Source organism: Macrotis lagotis, chromosome 1, assembly GCF_037893015.1.
Source record: "Macrotis lagotis isolate mMagLag1 chromosome 1, bilby.v1.9.chrom.fasta, whole genome shotgun sequence".
Taxonomy (NCBI): Eukaryota; Metazoa; Chordata; class Mammalia; order Peramelemorphia; family Peramelidae; genus Macrotis; species Macrotis lagotis.
Genome location: NC_133658.1, coordinates 760,953,446 through 760,976,368, shown reverse-complemented (window position 1 = coordinate 760,976,368; position 22,923 = coordinate 760,953,446).

Below are 22,923 nucleotides of genomic sequence, written 5' to 3'. Positions count from 1 at the left end.
GTGATATCTCATAGTTATTTTTATTTGTAATTCTCTAATCAGTTATGATTTGGATGTTTTTATTTCTTTTTATTTGTTTTTTGCTTTTTATATTTTTTCAAGACAATGGGGTGAAGTAGCTTGCCCAAGGTAACATGGCTAGGTAATTATTAAGTGTCTGAGGTTGGATTTGAAACCAGGTATTCCTGAATCCAAGGCTGGTACTCTATTTACTACACCACCTAGCTGCCCCAATTATATGTATTTTTAATTTCTTCATTTGAAAACTGACTATTCATGTCTTTTGATCATTTATCAATTCAGGAATGACTGTGTAACCTCATAAATTTAATGCAATTCTCTCTATATATTTTAGAAATGAGATCTTTTTCAGAACCTCTAGCTATTGCAACTTTCTGCTTTCATTCTAATCTTGGCAGTATTGGTTTTATTGGTGCAAAAACATACTATAAATTGCAAAATGAAGATATCCATTTTGCAATTTATAGTATACTTTATTTCTTGCTTTGACATAAATTTTTCTCCTTTCCAAAGATCTGACAGAGTATTGTTATATGTTAATTTATCTATGGGGTTGCCCTTTATAACTAAATCCTGGACCCATTTTGACCTTATTTTGGTGTGGAGTATGAGATGTGAGTCTATGCCAAAATCTAATGTCTTTGGGTTTGTCAAACATAAAATTTCTGGCTGTAGTCATTTACCAATGTTTCTTTTGTACCTAACCTAACCTAACCTAACCTAAACCATTGATCTATTACTCTATTTCTTAATCAGCACCAGGCAGATTTTTAATTTCTTTTATTATGTATATATGTATGTATGTATGTATGTATGTATGTATTTTCATCCATGCAGACATGCATATTTTTAAGTTACAAAATTTCCTTCCACCCTCCCTTCCAACTCCACCTCCCCTCAGCAGTAAACAGTTTAGTATTGTACATACTTATTTTACATATATATATATATATATATATATATATATATATATATATGTTTGCAGATTAGTTATTTTGGCAAGAATAAATAGGGTTAAGAGAAAGAAATTCATGAGTTAATTTTTATAGAGTGTTCATAAGATAATGAAGGGTTGTGTTTGTGTGTGTGTGTGTGTGTGTGTGTGTGTGTTTGTGTGTCTTCTTTTGTTTGGTGTTTATTCCTCTGCATGCAGATAACGTTATCCATACCATGTCTAATACAGTTGTCCTATCTCTCTGAACTGCAGTGAGACGCCTCTTCCATCAAGGTAGCTCATCAATACAAAGCAGGTTTGATGGCTGTTGCCTTATAGTATAGTTTTTTTTAGATCTGATAGCATTAGAACACCTTCCATTACGTTTTTTTCATCAATTCCTCTGATATTCTTCAACTTTTGTTTTGTCACATGAATTTTTTTACTGGAAAATAATTTTTTGGAAGTTTGGTATGGAACTGAATAAGAAATTTAATTTGGGTAGAATTATCATTTTTTTAAATTACTCATTGTTATTAAATTAAGTAGCCATGAGTAATTGACATTTTCCAATTCTGTACATCTGACTTTATATGAGAAGTCATTTGTAATCATCTTCATGTAGTTTTTGAGTTTGCCTCAGGAGGTAGATTGCCTTTTGCAGTTACTGTTTCTTTTTCTATCTCTGGCTCTTGAACTTTGTTTTTCATATATAGAAATTCTGATGATTTATTTGGGTTTCTTTTGCATTCTGGTACTTTGCTGAATTTGCTAATTGTTTCAAGTAATATTTTAGATGATTTTCTTGGAGTTTCTAAGAATACCATTGTATCATCTGCAAGGAGTCAAAGCTTGACTTCCTCAATGCTAATTCTGATTCCATCAATTTCTTTTTCTTCTCTAATTGCTAAAGCTAACATTCCTAAGCCTATATTTAATAGCAATGGTGATAATAAGCATCTTTGTTTCACCCCTTATCTTACTGGAAATGCTCCTAGTTTATCTCTATAACTTATAATATTTGTTAATAGTTGGCTATTTTAAGGAAAACTTCATTTATTCCTATACTTTCTTGAGCTTTATTAGGAATGGATGTCATAATTTATCAAAGGCTTTTTTAGCATCTATTGAGATCATCATATTGAAATGTTCAATTATATTAAATATTTTCCTAATATTGGATCACCCCTGTCTAACTGATATAAATCCTACCTGATCATGGTGTCGTATCCTAGTAATATCTTACTATAGCCTCTTTGCCAAAATTTTATTTAAGATTTTTGCATCAGTGATCTCTAGGGAAATAAGTCTATATTTTTCTTTGTTTGTTACAGTTCTTACTGGTTTAGCTATTAGTACCATGGCAGTGTCATGAGGAATTTGGCAGAATTACTCCTATTTTTTTAATCATTTGTGTAGAATAGAAATGAATTGCTCCTTTAAATGTCTGGTAGAATTCACTCATCTATCCATCTGAACCTGGAGACTTTTTCTTAGGGACTTTTTTGATGGTTTCTTCAATTTCTCTTTTTGAAATTTAAATATTTTATTTCTCCTGTTAATCAAGGTAGCTTTCATTTTTGTAAATGTACATCCATTTCACTCAGGCTTTCAAATTATTGATATTCATTTGGTCAACATAGCTCCATATTATCTCTTTAATTTTATCCTAAGAGGTGGTTATTTCATTCTTTTCATTTTTATAATGGTAATTTAGTTATCTTATTTTTTAAATCAGATTAACCAAAGTTTTATCCATTTTATTGTTTTTTTCATGAAGCCAACTCTTAGTTTTATTTATTTGATTGTTTAATTCATTTTCAATTTTATTAATTTCTCCCTTGATTTTCAGAATTTCTAATTTGGCATTTAATTGGGGATTTTAATTTTTCCTTTTTCTAGCTTTTTAAATTGTATACCCAAGTAATTTATCTCTTCTTTCTCCAATTTATTAATATAAGCATTTAGAGATATTAAATTTCCCCCAAAAGCTGCCTTGGTCTCATCTCATAAATTTTGTCATGATACCTTATTGTTTTCATTTTCCTGGTTGTAATTATTGATTATTTCTATGATTTGCTGCTTGAACCTCTCATTATTTAGAATTAAGTTATCTTCCAGTGAATTTTTGATTTATCTTTCCATGACACTTTATTACATGTAATTTTATTGCATCATGATCTGAGAAGGATGTGTTAAATATTTCTGCCTTTCTGCATTTGAATAGAAGGATTTTATGCCTTAGTACATGGTCAACTTTGGTACAGGAGCCTTGGACTGCTGAAAAAAGGTACATTCTTTTCTATCACCATTAAGTTTTCTCCAGAAGGCTATCATATCTACATTTTCTAAAATTTTATTCACCTTTTTAAAAATTTTTATTATTATTCTTTATTCACCTTCTAAATATCTTCTTGTTGATTTTGTGATTAGATTTATCTTGTTCTGAGAGGCGAAGGAAGAAGTTCCTCATTATTAAAGTTTTGCTGTCTATGTGTCCTTTAATTCACTCATCTTTTTCCTCTATGCTATTAGGTGAATACATGTTTAGTTTCTTTCAAGGAGATGTAGCTTCTGTCTTTATCCTTTTAATGAGATCAATTTTGGCTTTTGCTTTAACAGAGATCAGAATTGCTTCATCTGAAGCATATTATATTGTGGTCCATCCTTTTACCTTTACTTTGTTTGTATTTCTCTGCTTCAAATGTGTTTCTTGTAAACAACATATTGGAGTATTGTGATTTTTTGTCCATTATCTTGTCCTCTTCTCTTTTAGGGGAGAGTCCATCCCATTCACATTTATAGTTAAGATTACTATTTCTGTATTTCTATCTTTCCCCATTTTATTTTCTCATTCCTTACTTCTTATTCCTCCTCATAAAAGTTTTATTCCCTTCCCCCTTTAAGTTTTCTTTTGAAATTTAACTTTTAGTTAATTTTCACTTATACCTTCATCTTCCCTTTTATAAGTACCTTATTTCATTTTCTTTACCTTCTCCTCCCACTTCCATATAAAATAGGAAAGATTTTTAAACCCAAATTTGGAATGTATCTTATTGCCTTGCTGGGTCAAATCTATTGAATAGAATTTATCCAGTTTTCATACCTTGCCTTAATTCCCTCTAAGATAATATATTTTTGCACCTCTTTACCTGGTGTTATTTATCAATAAAAATATTATCAATCCAATTATCATCAATCAAACCCTGATTAATTAATTTCTTGGTTGCATGATAAAGTCAAAGTGCTATCAATGGAAGTACAATCACTAATTGTTTGATTGTTCCCAAGTCAGTGCTATTTTTTTGTCCCAAGGTTCCTAGGGTACAGAGTTAAGATCTCCCTGCTGGCATGCAGTGAGGACCTGGAATACACTGAGAATAAAAGCCTCCCACTGGTATTGACACTCTCCCACTAGCTGGACTTGTAAACAACATATGAATTATTCTGTTTTTTTATTCCATTATGTATTTCTCTCTATGTTATCTTTCTCCATTTGTATTTATCTCTTTTCTTTTCTCTTATTCCTCCTCACAAAAATTTTGCTACTTTTCACCTTTGACTTATCTTTTAAAAACTTAAATTTCAGTTTATTTTCACTTATATCTTCCTTTCCCTTTTATCAGTCCCTTCTTCCCTTATTTTCCCCAGTATCCCCCTTCCCTGTAGATTGTGAGATTTTTAAACCCAATTGGGAATGCATCTTATTCCATCATGGAAATAAACCAATTAATTAATTAGAATTAAATAGAATTTACAAAGCATTCAGGTTCTCCCATCTTTCCTTCTAAAATTATAAGCCTTTGTGTCTCTTCCCTTGGTGCTCTATTATGCTTGATAAACTCCTAGTGTTATCAAGATATCATCACAGATTGTTTATTTAATTGCTTAAAAAGCAACATTGACTCAAATTGCATCAAATTATAATTATAATCATTTTTACCTTAACTCCTTTTTAAATATCTTTCAAGTACACAGGATCCTCTTCACAAGCTAAAGAATCCCCCAAAGCCATATCATTTCTTTCCCACTGTACCTCTCCACCCTCCACTTAAGGTACTTAATATTCTGCTAAATTAACCAAGTCCCTTTGTCTCTCCCACTCTACCCCCCTCCCACTGTACTTAACTCCTTGTTAAGTGAAGCATCCTGATCTAATTAACTGTATGTATCTTGAAGATCTCTAAGTACAGGGAAGCTCAGGAGGTCTCACTGACAATGTTACAAATGATTGAAAGTAATGTAATAGAGACACTGTCTCAGGTCCTTGCAGATTATGATACCCTCATTAGCCAAGGTACTTAGCACCTTGTGATTAAAATCAGTCAGAGTGTAATAAAAATTTTTTTCTGTTTTTGTAGGGCAGTGGAGTTAAGTGACTTGACCAAGGTAATTATTAAGTGTCTGAGGTCACATTTGAACTCAGGTCCTCATGACTCCATGTGTAATTCTTCAGTCATGTATTTGACATTTAAATTCTCTGTTCAATTCTGTTTTTTGTTTCAGGAAATTCTAGAAGTCCTGTATTTCAGCGAGTATCCATCTTTTTCCCCTGACAATATATACTGAATTTTTCAGGGCAGTACATACTGGGTTGTAATCCCCGCTTGTTAGCTCTCCAAAATATCTTATTGCAATTCTTCATATCCTTCAATATTGAGCTGATAGGTCCTGTATTAGTTGGTTTGTATTCCACTAAATTAGTTCACAACTCTACCAAGAGTATGTTATGGTCTCAATTTTTTTCACATCTCCTCTGACATTGATCATTTTCTTTTTTTCTCAACTAAATCAATATGATAAGTATGAAGTGGCACTTCAGAGTTTCTCTTATCAATAATGATTTGGATCATTTTTCATGTAACTGCAAAAAGTTTTAATTTCTTCATCTGAAATCTGTTAATATCTTTTGACCATTTATCAATTAGAGAATGACTTTCAATCTTATAAGTTTCTATATAAATTCTATGTAAATCTATATAAAACCTCCATAAAGTTTAAGAATGAATCCTTTATTAGAAACACTAGCTGTGAAAATTGTTTTCCATTGTTTTGCATTCTTTCAAATCTTTAATACATTAGGTATTTTTTATTAAAAAATTAATTTAATATAAACAAAATTCAGGTATTTTCTGATTTAACATATTTTCTATTTCTTTTTTGGTCATTTACTTCTTTCTACATAGGTTTGACAGATAAAATATTTCTTGGTCTTTTAATTAATATGTGATAGTACTCTTTATATCTTAATTCTGTACCCACTTCCACCTCATCTTAGTATAGGATACATGTCTAGTTATTGTCATACTATTTTCTAGTTTTGCTAGCATTTTTTGTCAAATATTGATGTTAGTGTTTCTCGGTTAATTACTTTAGTAAATATTACTTTAGTCATTTACTGCTGTTGCTGTTTTACCTAATCGCTTCCACAGATCTACTTTCTATTTCTTAGCCAGTACCAGAGAGTTTTGGTGACTCTTTTTTTAAGATATCGTTTTACATATGGTACTACTAGTTCTACTTACTTAGCATTTTTAAAAATTGATTGCTTTGATATCCTTGACCAATAATTTTGTTCCATTTTTTTCTAATTCTGAAAAATAATTTTTGGTAGTTTGTTGTGGTACTGAATAAGTAAATTAATTTGGGTTTAATTTTAACTTTTATTATATTAGTTTGTCTAATCATGAGCAATTAACATTTTCCAGTTATTTAGGTCTGATATTATTTGTCTGAAACGTATTTTTTTGTGAGTTCATACATTTTCTGGTTTTATCTTCGGAGGTAGAATTCAAATATTTTATGATATCTGCAATTACTTTCTATTTCTACCTCCTCTTTGCTTTTCATGTTTAGAACTGCTGATGATTTATGTGAGCTTATTTTATATCCTGCTAATTGGCTAAAGTTGTTAATTGTTTCAAATGGATTTTTAGTTGATTTTCTAAGGCTCTCTAAGTGTAACCATCATAATGTCTGTAAATAGTGAAAGTTTTGCTTCCTTTGTGCAAATTCTAGGTCCTTCTATGTCTTTTTCTTCTACTATTGCTAAAGCAAACATTTTAAATACCACATTGCATAATTGTGATGATAATGGGCATCCTTATATCAGCCCTGATTTTTTTAGAATTGTTGCATTTTATACCCATAACATTTAAAGGTTTTAGATAGATATTGCTTATCATTTTTTTTACAAAGAGTTTCACTTATTCTTATACCCTCTAGTCTTTTTAAGAGGAATAAATGCTATACTGTTGTCAATGGCTTCTTCTGTATCTACTGAGATAATCATATTGTTTCTGTTAATTTTGTTATTGATATGGTCAATTATGCTGATTGTTTTCCTAATATTCCTAATATTTCCTAATTCCTAATATTCCTAATATTGAACTACCCCTGCATATTTGATATAAAACCTAATTGATCATTGTGTGTTATCCCAGTGATAACTTTTTGTAAGCTACAACAATATTCTGGAATTTAGTCCATTATTTTCTTTGTTTTAGAATCATACTGGTATCATAAAAGGAGTTTAGCAGCATATCTCCTTTAAAAGTAAAATTCACCTACTGACAAAGAAAAATAACCCCCCCACCACCACCACCAAAAGTAAAATTAACCAAATGGATAATGAAACACAAAAGTCATCTGAAGAGAAAATCCTGCAAATTAGTTTTGGAGAAGTGCAAACTAATGATTCTGTGATCCTATCATACAAAACCAAATGACTGAAAAAATAAAAGAAAATATAAAGTGCCTTTTAGGAAGAATGTTCAATTTGGAAAATAGATACAGGAGAGATAATTTCAAATTACTGGTTTAACTGAAAGCCTCCAGCACATGATCCTGGAAAATATCATTCAGAAAATTTTCATGGGGAAAAATGTCAAAATAACTTGTAACAAAAAAAAAATCTGTGGAAGAATTTACCTGGAAAGGAAACAACTTTATGACCAAGCAAGAAATAGAGTACATTATAAATTGCAAAATGATTGATTATAAAATGTTTTTGCACTAATAAAATCAATGTTGCCAAAATCAGAAGGAAAGCAGAAAGTTGAGAAATGATCTTTACAACTAAGAGTTCTGATAAAGGCCTCATTTCTAAAAGAAACAAACAATTGTAATAAATTCATAAGTCTAAAAATCATTCCCCAATTGATAGATTGTCAAAGGTTATGAACAGACACTTTTCACATGAAGAAATTAAAGCTACATGTATGAAAAATACTCCAAATCATTATTGACTAGAAAAATGCAAATTGTCACCTCATACCTATCAGATTGGCTAAGATTATAAAGAGGGAAATGATCAATTTTGGAGGGGATGTGGAAGGATTAGGATATTAAAGCATTGCTGGTGGAGTTGTCAACTGATTGAACTATTCTAGAGAGTAATGTGGACGTATGCCCAGAGAACAATAAAAACCATTCATATTCTTTGACCTAGTAATTCCAAATCTAGACCTGTATCCAGATGAAAGCATAAAAAACGGGAAAAGTCTCACATGTTCCAAAATATAGCAGCTCTTTTTGTAGTGGCAAAGAATTGGAAATTGAGGGGAAGTCCAACAATTGGGGAATAATTGAACAAGTTATGGCATATTAATGTTCTGGAATATTATTGATCTATAAGAAATCATAAGTAGTTGCAGTGTAAAGAAGCATGGAATGAATTACAGGATCTGATGCTGTGTGAAGGAAGCAGAACCAAAAGAGCAATGTACACATTAACAGCAACATTGTGAGTTGATCAACTTTGATGGATGCAGCTCAACAGTTCAGAGAATTAGGGAAACTCTCGGAATCCAAACATAGACAATGTTATCCCCATCCAGAGGAAGAAAAAAACATAAAACAAAGTAAAAATCACTTCAGAATCTGATGACCACTACATTTCTTTTTTTTTTTTTAATCTTTCTTATGTGCTTCTTTTCCTTAATCTTAATTCCTCATATGAAAAACATGTTTAACATATACGTGTATGTAGAATATTAACATTAATATGACTGTTGACTACTAAGGGGAAGGGGTAGTGGAAGGAAATTTTGTAACTTAAAATATACATATGTATATACATGAATATTAAAAACTTGTTTAACATGTATTTGGAAAAAAATGAAATATCAGTTAAAAAAATCTACCATTCCTTACAGGAAAACCTTCCTAGAATAAAAACCCTAAGGAATATTTTAGTCAAACTGCAAAAAAAAAAATACTGCAAGCAGATAAAAAGCATTCTGTATACAGGTTACAGCTGGTGGAGTTGTGAATGGATCCAACCTTCTGGAGAGCAATATACTATGCCCAAAGAGCAATAAAACTTTTCATACCCTTTGACCCAGCAATTCCAGTTCTAGGTCTATATCTATCCATAAGTAATTATAAAAATGGAAAAGTCACACATATTCCAAAGTACTAATAGCAGCTATTTTTGTAGTGGAAAATATTTGGAAATTAGGAAATGCTCATCAATTTGGGAAGGGCTAAACAAATTATGGTACATGAAGGCTATGGCATACTATTGTTCTATAAGAAACCATAAATGGTTGAACTCTAGAGAAGCATGGAATGACTTATACAACCTGATGCTGAGAGAAGGGAGTAGACTCAAGAGAACAATGTAAACATCAACAAGAACATTGTGAGATGAACAACCTTGATGGAAGCAGCTCCTCTCAGCCATAGAGCTAAGACCACTGTATTAGATTGGCTGTGGACTACATTATCCCCATCCAGAGGAAAACAAATCAAAGCAAAAAAATCACATACACACACATATACACACACAAAACCAAATAACCTTTCAGAATCTGATAAAAAATTCATAAAAATTATCTCTTATGTATCCCATTCCATTAATTCTAATTCCTCATAAGAAAAATTAATAATATGTGATTATGTTTATCAAAATATTTATGTACAATGCTAACCTGACTGTTTGCTTCTGTGGGGAAGGGGGGTGGGAAGGAAAAGTGAAAGGAAATTTTGTAACTCAAAAATATGCTTGTGCATATAGATGAAAATAAATAAATAATTTCTTTCAAAAGTAGTGTCTGGTGGCTAGGTGGCGCAGTGGATAAAGCATTGGCCCTGGAGTCAGGAGTACCTGGGTTCAAATCTGGTCTCAAACACTTAATAATTACCTAGTTGTGTGGCCTTGGGCAATCCACTTATCCCCATTTGCCTTGCAAACCCCCAAAATAGTTAAGGCTTTTAGACTATCCATGTTTTCCCTTCTTTATTAAGTAGAAAAACCAGTGATCATAATTTTATTGACTATTGGCAAGCCTAATTAATAGATTAATTGTCCATTAACTTGTATATTGAGAGTTTTTATTCTTTGAAGGACACAGAGATAGAAAATTTGATTCTCAAAACAACCCTGTGAGAAAGAGGCTACTAAATTTTATTGATGAAGAAACTGTGGTTGAGAAATTAGTGATTTTTAAAGGGTCACACATTTTATAAGTATTTGTGATGAGATTTAAATTCATGCCTTCCTGAATCCAAGACTGTGGTTGTATTCATTACATCATTTTTTATAAAATCAAAACCTTAGAGCCATAAATCTAGCAATGAAAATTACCAGATGTCAACATCTAGAGTAAAACTAGCCTACATCTAATTTAACTCTTTCATTTTACAGGTAAAGAAACTGAAGTCTAGACTATTTTACTGGCTTGCATGAGAATATAGAAATTAAAAATAACATTGATAGGTTTTGAGCCTGAGACTTCAACCACCATAGCTCCTAGTCTTTCCATTGTATCATGCTCAAGAATCTGATTTTGACACTACATATATTTCTGTCATCAATATAGCTTGTTTTACATCTATGGCTATGAAATAAAAAATATAGAATTTTAAACCTTGGTTGGTTGGTTGATTCTTGATCTTAATTTTTGAAGAACAACAAAATTATATCACTGTTTCAGACAAATCACAGTGTGTTCAACTGTGGTTGATCAGACCAATATGAGCTCAGAATGCTCTATCATAGATTGGGCAAAAGTAGTGCACATGAACACCTGAGCTTTTTACTTTAAACTTATATATGTCATGTTTCCTTTGAGTTGTTTCAATTCTACTTTCCTTAGAGAGCACAACATCTCTCTGCTGAGTGCACACCATGCTCTCCAGTCCTATGACTGTGTCTCCCATGCTATACAGTCAACTCTAAAGTTCTTAAGTGAAAATTTTGGGGGTGTCCCAGTATCACTTCTTTTAACTCCCTTGTGAACACTTGCCCAGTGTGAGTTCTCCATAAAATATTTTTTTTTGGCAAGTGGACTTCTGACATTCTAACAATATGCCCAGCCCATCCTAGTTGCACTCTCTGTAGTAATGTTGTATTGTTTAACAGCTGAACTTGAGAAAGGACCTCAGTCTGATATCTTCTCTTGCCAGATGATTTTCCAAATATTCCTAAGAAAATTTAAATGGAATCAATTCAGTTTCCTGAATGGTAAACTGTCTAGGTTTTACAGGAATAGAGCAATGAGATTAGCACAATGAATCTGTAGAACTTAAGTCTTATAGTTAATCTAATACCTCTTCATAGTCTCCCAAATACTGAGTTAGCTTTGGCAATGTGTGTGAAGTATCCTGCTGAAAAACCTATGAAGTTCTTATTTTTCATTTGCAGTTTTTGTTTTCCCCATCATTTAAATCAAAACAGGCTTGATGTTTGCCAATTTTCTGACCCTGATGAGCAAATGCAGTGCTGAACAATACATCTCTAAAAGCGTTCCACTTTTTTTCTGTTGCACTGTTGCCAACTATATGTTGGCTCATTTCTACCTCCAAGTTAGCAAAAAAAAAAACCTTATCCTGTGCAGAGAGATGCTCTAATCTCTTGATGTTAATTCTTTCAGGAGTCAGTTCATTTCAATGTTAATATTTCCCTTGGAGAGGATGTGTCTGTGATCAGTCCAGCGCTCTGCACTACACATTGCCTTTGTCACTCTCATATCCTTCTATCTCTTCTCTTTACAATCAGACAGTCTATTAAATGTCAATGTTTGCTTCAAGGGTTTATTCAAGAAGTTTTATTGCAATTTGATAAATGGAAGACTGTGATGAAAATGTTAGGATGTACATAAGTCTTCTGTGGTAAATGACCATTGCTGGTCCTGTTTCCAACTCCATTCCTCCTGAGTACTCCCTGTCATGTTTGAGCCTACTCTAGCATTAAAGCTACTCAGAATTATAAGCCTGAAATTTTTGGTACATTGATGATAAGGTTTTCAAAGTTTTCATAACATTTTTCTTTGACTTCATGAGATTTATCATGGTGCAAGCATAGATACTGATAATGGTGGCAAGATGTTTTCCTGCAAGCAGCAATCTCACAGTCATGGGTATCAAACTCTAACTACTCCACAGCACCTGCTTCAGCTGCATTCATGACCATTGAAATGAAGTGTTCTCATCTGACCATCCCATCAGTGAAAGACCTCATATTCTTGAAGTAGACTCCCTTTTCAACACACTAATGAATTTGAGACTTCCTCAATTACATTCACCCTGGTTTAGATCACCTACTGAAATTATTTACCAGGGTGTGTCTGCTCTGCCTGCTATAATTCTTTGGAGTCACAGGTGAGAGTTAATTGACTCAGGTTGACATCAATGGAAAGCAGCCCTGATAAGGGTTCAACAGCCTCATACTAGAGGCACTAGTTTTCTTTGAACACATCCTAAACCCAAATTATACCTCAAAAGTAATTTAAACATATGATTGCACTACACCTTTACAACAACCCCATCACTTAAGTGATATAGTTGCTCCTGTTTTACATATGAGGAAACTGATTTCCTTAATTAAAAAATAATTTAGTGACTTGTCCAGGGCCTCTTAGGTGGTAAGCATTTGAAGCAAAAGTTCAATCTAAGTTTCCCTTACTCCAAATTTGGTTCTTTATCTACAGCATCACAATGATACTTAGTGGTTGTCTTGAAGAGTATCTTTTGGGTAAATAATTCTTCATTTTGGATAAGTCTTCTCTGATTTCACTAGTTCAGAGTATTAAAAGACAGTTCATTACTATAAATTCTTCACAAGAACAAATCTACAAGTCATGAACGGCTATGTCATTCAGTTACACCATAGACATTTATTTAGTGATTACTTTTTTCTAGGCACTTTTTTTAAACCCTGAGGATTAAAAAATGCAAAATTTCCCTCAGTAAGTTAATAATATATTGCAGGGCATAATACATACAAAAGCTGAAAAGGACAGATTAGGAATGCAGAGGAGGAGAGGATTTGTTATTCTTAGATGGCTTCAATATTACTAAAAGTTCTCAATGGAAGTAGGTAGAAATATCTTTTAAAATATTTATGAACTGCCTTAATGAAATATTTTTCCAAGGTATCAAAAAGTCATACTGAGGATAGATGCTAAGTTTTAAATATTCAGCAACCCAAATCTATAATAGAAACAAAACCAAAAGATATACTGTGTTTTTTAAATGTCTATGAAGCATTTCATAAATTGTTGAAAACATTGTTTGGTTCAGTGACTAAATGGTACCTTTGAAAGTAGAGAAAACAGTTGAAGTTCCTCCCTTAACATTGGTGTCACTCTCTCAGTGTCAGGTGTTACCTCCTCCCCCACACAATGGAATTTTCTGTTAATCAGGGGAAATTGAAGACATTCTATTGCCATGGGCCCCAGGCTACACTGCTATGCTGTCTCCTTTTTTAAGGGTCGGTGACTAATATTCAATTCCATATGCATATTTAATATTGCATTAGCATTACAGACATATTTTCTCTAAAATCATATATTAAGAACAATCTCGAATTTACCCTAACATCTTCATATAATTTTAGCAATATTATGTCAGTCTTTGAAGAGAGGAGAATTAGGTTCATAGTTTCAACCAATTGCTATCTGGACAGCTAGGTGGCATAGGGGATAGAACACTGGCCTTGGAGTCAGGAGGATGAGTGCTTGAATCTGGCATGAGACACTTGATATTTACTAGTTGTGTGATCTTGGGCAAGTCACTTAACCCTGATTGCCTCTGTTATGGGCTAATTCCAGTCATCCTGGGCCCAGATGACTCTAGAAAGTAAAGAAGATTCAATGATTTAGTACAGCGCTCTATCATTCAATTTCAATTCACGTGCACATCATGGCATCACCTCTCTGATGTCATGATTTTCTTTGATAATGAAAGACAAAACTACAATAACAACAAAAGCATAGCATAACTTTCAAGTTCAAGTCCAAAGCTCTATCAAACTGGAATGTCATCCCCTACTTCTCAATAAATTGTTGTCTGTGACAGTGCAATTGAAACTTTGATCTTTAAGATATCCATGGCTTGAAATCCATGTTAGGAATAACTTGTATCTATAAATGAGAAGAAAGAATGTAAAAGAACTAAAGTCTAAGCACATGATGCAAGGTCACATCCATAAGGGAATGCAGGTTGCCTTAAGACCCTCCCACCTTATGATATGAGATGACCTGATAGTAGGAAAAAATTAAGAAGTTGTTAATTTTTAGAATTGAATGCTTGGAAAGTTACATACAGTTCTTAGTCAGGTAGGCCATCAATGGGGAAAAATTTGCTCCCCAAAACATAGTAGGTCAATGCAAAAAAGACCACTCCTGTAACAGTTCTCTGGTATCCTAGGAGCAGGTACCAATTCTCTCCCAAATTAATAATTCTATTATACATATAACAACTATTTTTAAAATTACCTAAATATTACAGTATGAGGCCTAGAAATAGGCAATTCAGGGGAGGCTAGATTTTCAGTGGTTAGAGCACTGGCCTTGGAGTCAGGAATACTTGGGTTCATATCCGACCTCAGACACTTAATAATTACCTAGCCATGTGGCCTTGGCAAACCGCTTAACCCCACTGCCTTGAAAAAAAAATCTAAAAAAAAGAAATAGGCAATTCTAATTTCCATATTCAAATCTTCCATTTATTTTTTATTACTTTTTTACTACACACACACACACACACACACACACACACACACACACACAATGCCCAAGCTTTGAAAATGTCTTTACAGGCAAGATGAAGATGTAAAAGAAAATATTTTTCAGAACTCAATTAAAGTTAAAAATGTAGTGTTAGAACCAATTAATATGGAGGAACTAATTGAGGCTAAGACTGAATGAAAATTCTTGAACTGATAATTAAGAATTTCCTTATCTTTAAAGTTGGGATTTGTAGGTCACATTATGTTACATTTAAATTTCTTTCCAGGTATGAGTCCATCCCTGTTTTCTACAGAAGTTATTACAAAGGATCATTGAAAATAAAATCAATGACTAGGTAAAATCCCTTCAAACTTTGAAATTCTGTATGTAAATGCCATTTGATGGTGTCATAATAATGATTATTTATTCTATATTAAATTTTAAGCATCTCCACAGTGAAGACTGAGTCTTTTACACACTAATTAACTATAATATCTTGTGACTACTTAGAGTGATTTCTCCTTTCCAAACTTTAAGACACTGCATAATTGAGGATTATTATTACTTTCTTTAGTCAGGAGATAATATTTAGCAAGGACTTATGGTGGTTAATGACTTGCTCCTATGAAAACTGAAGTCTATGAAGTACATTTACACATAGATATAGACAGTAAGTTCTCAAAGGAAAATTCACTCACTAGCTTTAAATTTAGTACTCTTTCCATAGTATCATATCATCTTGAAGAGGCCTGTAAACACTGGCACAAAACATAAAAGAGATCAATTGTATAGATGTACACACAGAATGTCTCTAAAAGGATTGCATTCAGAAAAGTGGTAAGGATAAGGAAAGAAGGGATTGAATAAGTTGCTGATGAAAGATAAAAAAAAAGAATGCATAGTAAAACGGTCATCATTTTTATTTCACTGGGATAAGCTAAGTTGAAGATGGTGAGCTTTTTAGAAAGCTTGATAACCAAAGAGGCTTTTGTAGAGTGACATTGGGTAATTAATAAGGTTTATGATTTGAAGATGGTAATAATTTTCACATATGCATATAAACACATATATACTAAAAATATATGTGTGTACTCTCTTAGGCTTTCAAAGCCCTTTCCCCATAATAATATAATATTTTAAAAAGATGTACAGCATTTTATATTTTCTTAACTTATTCTCATACAATCCTGTGACATAAGTAATATTATTGCCCCAGTATTTGAGATGATGAAGTTGAGGCAAAAGTAGTTTAGCGATCTTGAATTTCAGTCACTCCTTGTCAACATGTAATGAGAGTCCTATCCTCAAATATCATCTTTCCTTTATAATCAATCTGATTATTCAGTCTATTATTATTATTACTATTAATAATATCATGATTCTGCTAGTATTTAATTTTTCAAAGGAAAATTCATTCACTAGCTTTAAATTTAGTACTGTTCCCATAGTATCATATCATCTTGAAGAGGCATGTAAACATTGACACAAAACATAAAAGTGATCAATTGTACAGATATACACACAGAATGTCTATAAAAGGACTGCATTCAGAAAAGTGGTAAGGATAATGAAACAAAGGATTGAATACATTGCTGATGAAAGATGAGAAAAAAAGAATGGCATAGGGTTTGAACTCAGTTTTTGACTAAGTCTAGCAATTTGCTCATTATACTACTTGCTCATTTCAATAACCTTCTATGGGAAACATTTCAATTATTATTGCCTCCTTTATATGAGAAGAAAACATAGGAGAGTTGAAGTGATTTGGTAAAAGGTTATTAGGACGTTGTAGAGTTGTTTTAATTTCTATTTCTCCTTCTTCTTTCTATAACACTCCCTAGAACAGAAATCTCTATACAGACAATCAAGGTATCATTCATTTTATGTACTTAGTAGTGACCTGACAAAATATTCTGGTGTCTAGAAACAAATCTCTATACATGCAATGTTGATGCTATATAGTTGTGATGATGTCTGTCCTTCATACTGGAGAAAGACCATGAAATGATGAAGGTGGTGCCATGACAAGAAAATAAATTGAATTCTAATGAGGGGATGCTGGACGAAATAACCAGTCTCACTTTCTCATCTGGAGTCATATGAGCCCAGTGGCTAGATATGGAATCAGGATGGATGTAAGGATTAAGTGACTTTCCCAAGATCACACAGTTGGTTAGTTTCTGAGACCAGATATGAACTCAGATCTTCCTGACTCCAGGATTGATGCTCAATCCCCACCACCACTTAGCTGCCTTGTAATATATAATCTTCCTAAGACTAGATTTGAATAGATAATTTGTTTTCTATCCTTCTTTATGTAGTTGAGCTTTACAGAGGAATTGGAAAGTAAATGGTGTAATGAAAAACCATCTTCGTCTGCCTCTCCCTCACTCTTTTCTCCCCTGACAATGAAGTTCCTAGATCCACAACACATATTAATTAATTTTAAAAAATCATAAAATTCATATGGGTACTAAAACTGTTATAAAAGCATGTCAATATCATGGAATCCTGGACATACCACATGACTCTGGAAATATATATATATATATATATATATATATTTATATTTATATTTATATTTATAGATAGATAGATAGATATAGATATATATAGAGATAGATATAGATATAGATATATAGATATATATAGATATATATTGCAAAGGATCTGGAATGACTATCTGACTTGACAAGCATGCAGAGTTGATTTTACGTTTTTGAGACACCTTTTGGAATTATTGGGTAGGAAAAAAGTGCAAGATTGAGTTAAACCTAATATGAAATAATAAATGTGTTTATATACTTTTGGACACATATCCTTTAAATGCCTTATTTTCAGACTTTTTATCTTAACTCTGCCTTCATTGTTTATTACAGTGGTTTCACAGTCAAATGTGACCTAATTAAGATTCTCAATATATTTTGTTTGTAATCACAAAGAATTAGAAAGAAGAAAGTCTATAGATTGTAGAATGACTAAAATATAGAGTAAAATCGGGGTACCTAGGTGATGTAGTGGATAGAGCACTAGCCCTAGATTTAGGAGTGCCTTAGTTCAAATCGGATGTCAGACATTTAATAATAGCCTATCTGTGTGAGTTGGAAAAGTCGTTTAACCCTATTGCCTTAAATATTTTTTCTTAAAAATAGAGGGAAATGAATGTAATTTAATACTAATATGCTGTGAAAATGACAAATGCAAAGAACATAGAGAGATTTACATAAACTGATACAGAGTAAAGTAAAACTAAGAAAATATTACAGAGTAAATGGTAAGAGCTACCACTTATAACAAAAATGATTGTTACAAAAATTATGAAGAGTAAAAATTTTTGAAAAGAACTATGAGAAAAATGCTCCAAATCTACTCTTGACAGAGGTGGGAAGTGCATAGACATTGCCTCTATTTCCAGCAAAGTACTGGTCAATGGTCCTGATTTTTTCTCTCTCTTTTTTTTTTTTTTTGCTTTAAAGCTATGTTGAATGGTTTTCTGGTCAGGAAAGTAGAATGTTACTGTAAAAACAGGTGGTACAAAAAAACAACAATATAAACAAAATCAATTCTTAAAAAAGTCTTATATTTGGTCTAATTTTAAACTCGATCTGCTCCTACTTCAAAGATCAATTACCTATGATATAAAAATACTAGCAAAATAATAATATTATTATTAATAGTAATAATAATAGACTGACTATTCAGATTAATTATAAAGAAAAAGATGAATATATTTGAGGATAGGACTCTCATTACATGTTGACAATGAGTGATTGAATTCCAAGATGGCTAAACTACTTTTGCTCTGATATTTCACACACAATTCCAAGTTATGTAGAGGTTTATGAGCAATATTAGAGTTTGTAAAATAACATTCTATTTTGACAGTGATTTGGTTATATCATCTTTATCAACAAACTGTTGTTTGCTTGGTTCCCATAGAGGAGCATCATATCAAGAAGATGATGTCATGACCCTCAAGTGAATTGATTTAAGTGAGACCAGACTGTGCAAAGTCATTGGTCTCCTTCTCTCTTCCAGAGTCATCTGTGTCCAGCAGCAAGCTATAGATCAGGAATCCTGGAGATTACCCACTATGGTCTGGTAATTTAACCTGTAACCTAACTTTAATAAAAATCTTCACTTTGGTCTAATGCCTGAGATACTATCTCACATAAGCAACACATTATTTTTTCTTTCAATCATCTGATTAAAAGTCAGTAAGGATTGCTATTTTGCTTTTACATGTTGCATTATGAAGAGTAAGCATTGCTTTGATGGGTGATCTGCATTATCGACATAATCAAATTGTATAATTTGGTTTGTGGTGAATTTTTGCTTTTTAAACTTAAAAAATAAGTATTATTAGCAGGAAGATATTTCAAAGGACTACCTATGAAAACTCAAGAAAATAATGCCATCAAAGAAATAATGTTCAGAGCAAATTACAAGAATAAAGATTATTCAATGGCTTGACCATATGCTACATTGTTTTCCTGACATTTAAAAAAATTGAATAGTGCCATGTGTATTTTGGGTACACAGTTTGTGAAAAAATTGTATGGAACATGGATAATAGTGAGGATGAATAGGAATACTTGTTATCATCTTCTTTATTTGATAAAATAATTCTGTAATAATAGTAATAATAATAATATCACTCATTTGAGAGAGGCAGTTTTGATTTTTATAAAATGTTATTTATCCTCTTCAATTCACTGATTTCCCTTACTGAAGTAAAAATCAAGTCATTGTGATGTAGAGTTCTTGAAGATCATACCAACAAAGACTAGGTGCTGACAGATTTTATCACAATTTTATTTTCAGGTACAAACTCAGTGATAAATAAAATGCCTTCCCACATTTCTACCCCTACTAGACTAGCTTTACAGAGAAGTATTGTCAGGGTGCCTATAGAGTGATGAATTTCTTGTCTGTAATAACTATTTCTTCATCTTCTATCTACTAAGACAGAGAATTTACATTATTCTTTAGAAAGACTTCCTTCATTGTGGAAATCACAAAGTTTCGTATTAACTTATATCTACTCTAACTTCATATAGAACAGATAGCTATCAATGACCTTTGAGTCAGCCTATATTTTTCAGTCACTATGTTCAGCACTCAGCATATAGTAGTCAAAATCCTATTATCATTTTATTTTTGTTCCCTTCACCCCAGAAAAATCAATGGAAAGAAAAAAAATCAATGATATATAAAATGCATAAATTAGGTGGCACCATGATTCAATGCAAAGGATATTGGATTGGGGATCAGAATATTGCTTTCCATATTTGGCTTTGCATCATATTAACTTTGTGACCTTAAGTAGCTCATTATACTCTAAGGACTAAGATTTTACCTCCTGTAAAAATGTTAGATAAAATTGTCTCAGAAACCTATTCTTGCATCTAAGCATATGATCTCATGACTTATCTTTCCAGAAAATTGAATAAAAAATATCCTATTTATTCCACCTTCGAAGCTAAATCTTCTTTCAGCAAAAAGCACTCTCAATGAGATCTCAGTTTGAGAAGTTGTTCATTTAATATAATAATTAATAAAACTAAATTTGCATAGACCTCTGAAATTCATTTTTATTGTCAATCTAAACAAAGTTTGATGCTACAGAGAATATGAGAATTTTACAATGGGAATCAGGAAGGTTATTCTCAACAACACTTTTAAAAATAAAGTCAAACACAAGAATAAAGAGTGACCCCAGTGACTTGGGTACAGCTCTCTGGCATTCTAGAGCCAATTTCTGCCATCACTGTGACCAAAGGTCCCCATTCAACACCCTCTCCCACACATACACACGTGCTACTGGACTTTCCTGATTCACCTTAAATTTGAGCAAATTTTCCACTTAATCTTAATTTCTCCAGTTAAATGTTTCAAATGCAAAATGTTTTATTTCCTTCCCTTCTACAAATTATAGAATTAAAGAAAATTATAGAAATCCAGACAATATTATGTTTCAGACTTGGTGGCCAATACTCCCAGTAATTTTAAAACTGACAACACACAAACAGAAGTCAGTCACTTAGCTTAGAAAGAACACAAGACATTTAAGTCATTAGTATCAGTTTACAATAAATTGTCAAAATGGAAATCATTCTAGTATTGCTGTATTCTAAAAAAAAATAAAAATAAAAAAAAGCCTTTAAGACAAGCAAAAGTGGATCACTTTACTCTGAGAGCAACAACCTGGCACCAACTAATGAATTAAATAAAAATTGAAAAACCTTGAGAAAGACAAAAATGATCTTATTGATCATTTTCATGGACTTTTGGATGTTGTCTTCCTTGAGGACAACGAGTAGTGCCAATCTTATTATACCCCATTGGTAGACTTGGCCAGAAGTCTATTGTCATAAAGTTGCATACATATTTTCCAAACATCATAATCATTCATTTCTCCAATCAGGATACCATTCAATAACACTTTTCCTTTTACACCAATCATAATGATAGAAGATAACATAATGTTACACAATATGTCTATATTTTTAGCTAGGTCCTCTTCTTTCAAAGTCTCCAAGGACTTTCCAGCAATGTGTGTCATGGGGGAGAATGGTTGTACCCCGGGAAGATAGCAGACCCAGTGTCAGGGTCAGCAGGTGAGACTGGGAACAAACCTGAATGGAAAACTTTGCCCTGTGCATGGGGGTGGATGGGAATTCTCCAGCATGGCAGCCCAGACATCTATCTGACTAGTTTAGCTGGTCTGGAACACCCAGGCACAGGTCCCTGTGTTTAGAGCAGAGGAGCCTGTGTTTACAGCTGAGAACTCCTTCCCCCCCTTCCTGTTTTTCTCCTGTACAAACAGGGAAATAGTCCCAGGTGTTGAATCTTGCTCCATGGCACAAGTGTGGGTGGTAGATCTTCCTCAACTGATTTCACATATTATCTAGAGAATGTCTATGTCTTTTCTAGCCTGAGGGCCCAACCCAGATGGAACAATTCAGTCTTGGGACTAGGGAGTAGGACATTGTCCTTGTCAACCTAGATAATCCAAAGAAAGCTTCTGTCATTCCTTATTGTGGGCTCACTGAGTAATCCCCTGGAGTTCCTAACCACAGTGAGCAAGGCCTCTAGCCCCTCCACAACCACAAGGTCCTAGGGAAAGGACTAAAAATGAAGAAAGTGAAGAGCAAAGCTGTGTCCACTGAATGTTGCCTTGGAGATAAGGATACTAACTCAGAAAGGGATGGATTTTCAGAGAATATGAGTTGGTCTCCAGCCCAGAAAGACATCTTAGAAGAGATCAGAAAGGAGTGATTTTTTTTTAAATCAAATGAAAAAATTGGGAAAAGAAATGCAAGAGAATATTAATAGCATGCAGTGCAAAATTAAGACCTTACAGCAAGAAAACAAATCCTTTGAAAATGCAATTGGACAAGTACAAAAAGAAAATTACTCTCTCAAAAACAGAACTGAGAAAATGAAAAATATTTAACAATTCTTTTAAAATAGAATTGACAAATTTTAAAAAGAAATGCAAAGAGAAATGAAGAAAACTTTTTTTTTAGGGTTTTGCAAGGTGATGGGATTAAGTGACTTGTACAAGATCATACAGCTAGGTAATTAGTATGTGTCAGAGGCTGGATTCCTGACTCCTGGGCCAGTGCACTCTACACTGCACCACTGAGCTACCCAAGAAAACTTTTTTCTAAAAAATATTGAAATCTGTGTAAATTAATACCTCTATGAGACACAAATAATCTGTTAAAAAATTTAAAAAGATGACAAAAATTGAACAAAATATAAAAGACTTTAATGGCAAAACAATTGACCTCGAAAATAGATCCAAGAAAAACAATTTAAGACTCATAGGACCACTTGAATAAACCTTGAAAAATAAACCAAAGCCTGATCTCCATACTTCAGGATATAGTAAAGGAGAATTTCCTTGATATCCTGGAACCAGAGATTTTGCTCTCTGAATAATCACTGAAAGAATAAATCAATCACCTCCTGAAAGGGATCACAAAATTAAAGCACCAAGGAAAA